We start from the raw sequence: 6000 nt of genomic DNA on the forward strand, positions 1-6000 counted from the left end.
ATACCAGTCCTATCACAGGTTTATCCTGTCCGTTAGGGGCCAGGCCACCTGCGAAAGCAACCATACAATTTACCAGCTCTGCTGCAATCAATGCACAGCTTTTTATGTTAGTATGACTACCAACAAGCTGTCAATCAGGATGAACAGCCATTGCCAAACTGTACCCAAGAGCAAAGTACACCACTCTGTGGCACAACATGCAGCCAAACATAACACACTTGATTTCAATGGATGCTTCACTACCTGAGCCATCTGGATCCTCCCCTCCACCACCAGATTTTCTGAACTGCACAGAAGGGAGTTATTGTTACAACACCTTCTCCACTCTTATAATTATCCCGGCCGCAACCTCAGGTAATATACTGTCTCCATACCCTCTGACAATTAAGCCCCCTTTGTCCTACCACCTCCTCCCCATTCTTGTCTCCTACCCTCTTTGTTTGCCACTCTCAGTGAGTGCACCCACTCATCTGTCCCTGCTCCTCTCCGGTTTCACCCCATTCTTCCCATCTCCCTGCCCCACAACCTCCTGATGCCACACCTGTTGTCCCAACAGGCTGTGCTCGAATGCTTATGTGTAAATGTCTTTTAATTGTGCTGTCTGCTACTTAATGTGTCATCTTTATAGTAAGTAGCAATCTATATTTTCCTACACTGTTCATATATATTTAGACAAGAGGGCAAAGGCTAGTTTACAAGATAATAAGCCCTCCTTTTTATCAAATGGTGTGACGAATGTTATAAGACTTTTCAAATTGTTGGGAATGTTTGCCCAACTTCCTAAATTATTAAGGAGGATGTTTTAGTAGGCCATCAAGTGCTGTCTCATCCAGGTGCTGACTTTCTCTCTGCATCTGCATCTGTACTTTGCAAACCAGTGAGTACTTCCCATTGAACCAGTCATTAGAGCTTTCTGACATTCCATTCACATATGGCACATGGAAATAACAATTACTTGAATGACTTTGAGCATGCTGTAATTAGTCTAATCTTGTCTTTGTAGTTCCTAAGGGAGCAATTTGTAGTATGTTCCCAAATTCATCACTTAAAGTTGGTTTTCGAAACTTACTTAATAGGCTCCCATAGGATAATTTGCATCTATCTTTAAGCATTTATCATCTCAACTTGTTCAGCATCAACATGATGCTTTCCCATTGGTCAAACAATAATATGATCATTTCTGCTACCCTTCTTTGTATACATTCAATTTTGGGTTATTCCTATTTGGTATGGGTTCCACACACTTCAGAAACATTTCCTTTGTATTCAACCAGAGACCCAAAGCCTGCCACCTGCTTTATGTATAACTGAGTATACACTGATCATCCAGAACATTATGACCACTGAACTACTATTGATATAAACCCATCCAGATGATAGTAGCATCATTTGGTGAGGAATGACTGCTAGCCAGATGCATGCATGGCACATGGTAGTATCAGGAAGCCTGCTGTGTGTAGAATGTGGGAGGCGCGTGATCTATGTGAGTTTCACTGAGACAGATTATGATTGCCCAGAGCCTCAGAACGAGCATTTGGAAAACTGCACGATTTGTTGAGTGTTTGAAGAGTGATGTGGTGAGTTTCTTCAAAACATGGTGAAACCATGTCAAGACATCGTAGAGTTGGATGGGTACCCTCATCACTGATATTAGACATCATAGGCTGGACAGACTGGTAAAACAGGACAGGTGGTCAACAGTGGTGGAACTAACATTAAACTTTAAGGCTGGGCAGAGAACAAGTGTGTTTGAACATACAGTGAACCAAACCCTCTGAATGATGAGCCTCTACATCCGACGACCCATGCATGTGCCATTGTTAACACCACGACATCGAAATGTTAACATCACATCAGCAAATTTGACTGAAATGAGCACATCACAGTCAGCACTGGATGCCGGCATGGTGGCAGAGTGTTGCATGTTTTGATGAATCCAAATACCTTCTTCATCGTGCTAATGGGGGGGGGGGGGGGGGGGGGACGCTAATTCATCATCTTCCATCTTCCAGGGAAACAGCTCCTTGACACACACACAGGGCTGGAGACAAGCTGGTGGCAGCTCCATTATGCTTTGGGAGCATTCACGTGGACATCCATGAGTTCAGTGGAGCTCACACGAGGCATCATGGCAGCCAAGGAGTATTGCATATTCTTAATAAGATAATGCGTCATGTCACAAGGCCAGAAGTGAGATGGAGCGATTTGAGGAAGAAAGTGGTGGTGAATTACATTTAATGTGTTGCCCCCCCACCCCACCCCTCCCCCGACTTGCCAGATCTGAACCCAATTGAATGGATTTGGGATGTGACTGAACATGGTATCAAAGCTCAACACCTTCTTCTCAGAATTTATGGGAATTAAGTGACTTGTATGTACAGATGTGGTGGCAATTCCCTGCGACGACCTATCGAGGCCTCATTGCTTTCATGTTATGACATGACACAGCTGTTATTCATGTGAAAGGTGGATATACCAGCTATTAGGTAGGTGGTCATCATGTTGTGGCGGATCAGTGTATGTGATACTTTCATTTCTACAAATTGTTACACCCACAAATTTTTATAAGCTGACTGGTTCAAACTGTGTTGTAAATTATTTTGTTTTCTAACTTGCACAGTTTTACATTTCTTAACACAGAAACCAAGTTACCAATCTTTGCACCAGTCTGAGATCTTCAGATTGACTGAATATATGTGCAGATTTTTTTCAGACAATACTTCACTGCAGAGAAGTGTATAATCTGTGAAAATCGCGAGGTTACTATTAATACTGCTTGCAAGTTCATTAACATACAAAATGAACAGCAAGGGTCCCAATATACTACCCTTGGACACACCAGAAGTTACCTCTATATTTATCAATGACTCTCCATTCGAGATAACATGCTTTGTCCTGCCTCCCAAGAAATCCTCAATATTGTCATGGATTCCACCTGATACCTCCTAAAATCTACTTTTGATCATATGTGCATGTGTGGTACTAATGCAAATCCTTTTCAGAACTCAGTAGATAGTGCATCTACCTTATTCTCTTGATCAAACAATAGAAAATCCAGGATGGAATGTAACAATATTATGAAAAAGAAAGTTGCCACTCACTATACAGCAGAGAGTGTGGCTTCAGTTGCCTGAGAATGCAGTCCTTTGTGTGTGAGTTGCATTTTCATGAGAGTGTGTGTGTCTCTCCATCATCTATTTTTACAAAGGCCTTACTGGCCAAAAGCTTTATTTGGGACAGTCTTTTTGTGCATACCTGTAACTCAGATCTTTGCTGTATGGTGAGTGGCAACTTTCCTTTTTGTAGTATTATTCTCTTGATCTGTGGCCTTCAAGAAGTAACATGACAGAGGTACAGGTGGGTTTAAGATAGAGATGTTTTCAGAATCCATACAGATGGCATGGAGGATGTCATTGTTCTAGATACTACATTATATTTGACCTCAGAATATGTACTAATGTCATGTAATGAATGTCAAAGATATCAGATGGTAGTTTTGTAGATTACATCTGCTACTCATCTAGTAGACAAGGCTGCAATGATCCACAGATGAGCGGCACAAGTCTGTTGCTTTTTCGTAGGGTATGGAGTTAAGTTGAGAATGTGAGTCTGCTGGGCAACATGCGTGGTATAAGTCCATGCAGCTGCACTAATTCCTGTGTCCTCGGTGGCTTAGGGGTTAGAGCACCTGCCTAGTAAGTAGGAGATCCCCGATTCGAATCCTGGTTAGGCACACATTTTCAGCTTTCCCCGTTGACTCTATCAATGTCCCATACACAGCTAATGTTTGTAATTCATTGAAATTTCAGTCTTCATGGCTGTCACGATCCACCATGATGTCTGTTCATTCAGACATGTCCAAAAGAACGGAAACCATACATATATAAGTAATGGGAAGTTTTTAAATAGAAATCTTGACAAAAATGGAATGGCAAGGGATTGTTTATGAAAGAGTTTAAACAGCCTAATTTTTGTAATGTGTATTTTATCAATTGATAATCATACCGACTTTAGAAAGGTAGTACATGACAATTGCGGTTTTTGGTGTAGCATAATTTTTTAGAGAAGTTCATCCAACTACAAGGCTTCTAATACTGTAGAAAAATATCTTCAAAAACTTGTATGGTTGCAAGTAAAGAGATTCATCCTGACCATAATTTAAGAAAAAACATGTCTGTTACTTATGTGTACATTTTTGAAACTATTGTTTGTTATACAATAAATACAACTGAAAATTTTCATTTCAAACACAATTCATTATTCATCACAGAGAAAAATCCTAAATTCCACCATACAATTTAAACTTTTATGATTGGGCAACATGGTGTTAAAAGTTTACAGCAAACTAAAAGCTAAGGGAATATGTAACACAGATCTTCGATTAATGAAATAACTAGATATACATCAATTAAACAAAGAGTTCAGAAAGGGCAGTTGTACAGTTTGAGCAACGAAATGGACATTTATCTGTAAATTAAATTATATTGCTGTATAACATACAAGACAGTGATTAATTTTGTATTTGATTTCTTCTTGTAACTTAATGTCATGGATTTAATTGATATTGCAAAAATACATGTAGAGGATTTGTCTCTCATTTTTAAATTATATTTCATGTTTCCTATATGACAAATCAACTAATTTCAAAATTATACCTTATGGAACAAGTAATTCTCATTTCTCTCATGATGATAATGATTGTGTCTTTACAGGATATAAATGGAGTTTGAGAGCCAACATCAAACCCTATAAATATGAAATCATGGTTGATTGTGGGATGGTGAAACTGTGAACTGTAATGCAATCAAATTTTGTTGTGACAGAGATAAGTAAGAACAATGCCAAATTCAAGTAGTCTTTCCAGTCAAACTAAAGCTGCTTTATTTTTCAGATTCTCAAATGGAAAAGGGGCAGTAGTACATCTTATGATTCAAAGAGTTGAGCATCAAATATTGTCTTCTTGTTACTTTTTTGGGTGGGATCAACATTTTCATGACATATAATACAATAAAGGTCTATTAATATCACACAAAATATATTATGAAGAGATGATGTTATAGCTTAATAATAAGCTATTGCCATATGTTGGCCATTTACAGAGAACCTTCTGCTTCTTGTTACTGGAGCAAAATGATTAATGGAAATAAATTGGTAACAATTACTGTGAAACTACTTTCTTTACTTGGCATGTGAGCCTTCATGCTTATTACACCAAAGGCTTTATTGTTTTTTGCTGATAATCTGCAGTTCCAGCCATCTCTTCCTAAATTCTCCGATAACAATAGAGTGAATCAGATGGTGTGAAATTAATATCATTGGGTGCTAAAAGAGAAAATTGGACCATTGATGCAAATACATTAGATTTACTCAGACAAGTAGACCGTACTCAAGCACCACACACATTTTGCCAAACCAGCTGGGAAAGAGGAAATAAAAATCATTAGGGCACTTGAAAATCCAGCATCTCTTCTGGTTATGATAGTATTTACCAAAGTAATAAATTTTTTGCTAGCTTGATAGTATCCCCCTTCAGTTATCTTTGAAAGATTGAATTATGTTGTAGTAACACTTATTTATAAAAGTAGAGATAAACAACTGACCTCTTGATTATAGACCCGGCCAATTGGTGTGGCCCTGTAGGTTGCTAGATAGCTACAGAGAATGTTAGATTCTGTGTTTGACATTATTTCCTTGCAGATATGGGTTTTTAATGTGTGGATAAAGCATTGAATATGACTGTTGAAGGCTGGTTTATAGCAGTTCTCTTTCTCTAACTTTTTCTCATTAGCATGTTTAATCTTTTCTGAGTAATGGAGATAACTCAGAACAAGATTTAATTGAGATTTCTTCTTCATTACTACTGTGTAAAAGTAGTTAATTTATTTATGCTAATGTATAATATATTTTAATAAAATTGATGTTACATTTTGCTCAAAGGAGCTAAATAACATGCCTTATTCTTTTCCTTGACAACTTCCTGCAATCAATTCAGAAAAACAA

The 6000-nt window shown here is 38.2% G+C and overlaps 1 protein-coding gene across 4 annotated transcripts in view; it reads left to right on the top strand.

Annotated features, from left to right (window-relative positions):
* Positions 1-5169, top strand: part of LOC126354419 (epidermal growth factor receptor substrate 15-like 1) — a 188561-nt gene extending 183392 nt beyond the window's left edge. For 3 of the 4 annotated variants that reach the window (XR_007565323.1, XR_007565325.1, XR_007565324.1), the window contains one exon: positions 4713-5169. The gene's annotated coding sequence lies outside the window, so the exon portion shown is untranslated. The remainder of the gene's footprint in view (positions 1-4712) is intronic. The other variant, XR_007565326.1, reaches the window with a different exon arrangement.
* The last annotated feature ends 831 nt before the right edge of the window (positions 5170-6000 follow it).

The sequence above is a fragment of the Schistocerca gregaria genome, chromosome 3, assembly GCF_023897955.1.
Source record: "Schistocerca gregaria isolate iqSchGreg1 chromosome 3, iqSchGreg1.2, whole genome shotgun sequence".
Taxonomy (NCBI): domain Eukaryota; kingdom Metazoa; phylum Arthropoda; class Insecta; order Orthoptera; family Acrididae; genus Schistocerca; species Schistocerca gregaria.